This window comes from Triticum dicoccoides, chromosome 4A, assembly GCF_002162155.2.
Source record: "Triticum dicoccoides isolate Atlit2015 ecotype Zavitan chromosome 4A, WEW_v2.0, whole genome shotgun sequence".
Classification (NCBI taxonomy): Eukaryota; Viridiplantae; Streptophyta; class Magnoliopsida; order Poales; family Poaceae; genus Triticum; species Triticum dicoccoides.
Window position 1 is genome coordinate 708,797,958 of NC_041386.1, and position 1,432 is coordinate 708,799,389.

Consider the following 1,432-nt stretch of genomic DNA (forward strand, 5'->3'; position numbering starts at 1 on the left):
ATGACAAACAGTGTTGACATGATGGTTACAACAAGCAAACAAAACCAAGCTCACAAGTGCAACTTACTTTTAACATCAAACAATTATATTAACATGGCCACTTTAATGCAAGATTTTACCATGCAACATAAACTTGTCATAGCAACAAAAGGCATGGCATGAAAGTATCGATAACATAATGCAAATAATTTTTAGGAAGCATGGCCATAGGAGTTATATTTTTAGTGGCAACCTTCAAGCAAAGTTGCATTGTTTAATAACAGAAAGGGCTGCTGTTATTGGTAGAGGCACACTGGGGTTGGCTAGCCATCAAGGATGACCAGTGGGCCAGGGTCCACATGACTGGGAGCATTTGTGTGTGTGTGACTGTCGTGGGACCCGGATGTCAGTGGCTTACTTTGAAAACAAAAGGGGGGGGGGTCTATAGTTTAGTGGGAACCATCAAGAAAATTCGCAAAGTTTTATAGCTGACAGATTTATACTTGCTGAGATGCACAAAGTAAAATGATGGCATGTTTGGAGGCAATAAATAAATATGCTACATGGCTTATCATGGCATCTAATTGCACAGAATGCTAGTACAAATCATGGAGAACAAGACATACAACATGAGCATCTCCATAAGAGCTGGTAGCTCTACCAAAAGCAATCAACAACTCAAAAAAAAGGTTCAAATATAGTATCAAGCACTTAAAAATAGAAAGACACATAACAAATTTTTGGAGTAGAAGTGCAGGTGAACATCAAATACTACCACTACAACAGTACAAATTTAGCCTAGGGTTCATATACATCATAATCCAGCCCCCAAAAGCATGTATTCAATCACTACCACCACAACTGTAAGCACGAGTAGTAGGAAGATTAGGAGTGGGGAAGCTTACTCTAAACAATGGTACCGCCGCCGTGTAGACTCATATGTGGCCATGTGTGCATGCATGTTGTGGTTCCAGCTGAGTGCGATGCACGGGACGGACCTTGGTTACTAGGTCTAACATCACGCGGCAACGAGATTTGAGGCAAATGAAGGAACGGGCCCCGCACTCCCTTCAAAGGACGGATGCATTCCCACTTTGTGGCTTGATCGAGCATGGGATATGGCCCCATTTGCCCACGGCCTACGTGAGGGCCTACGCATGCCGCTCTCGATGTTTTACCACACCCTCTAGGGGTCGTATGATTACACTTGCGCTAGGTCCCATGAATTTTCAGCCCTTCGATAATTTGCATGGATTATAACGGCAGCTGATGAGCATCATAGCCTACAAAACGGCGTCGTGGCCACCCCTCCCTTTGGTAGCATATGGTGCATATATGGACCAAAGAGCTTAACATGGGGCTTTCATCCCAATCCTTGCTATGATTTCATGTGGCCGCCGTAGATCTTGAACTTTCGATGTTACAACCCTAGAAATGTGATAGATGTCCCGAA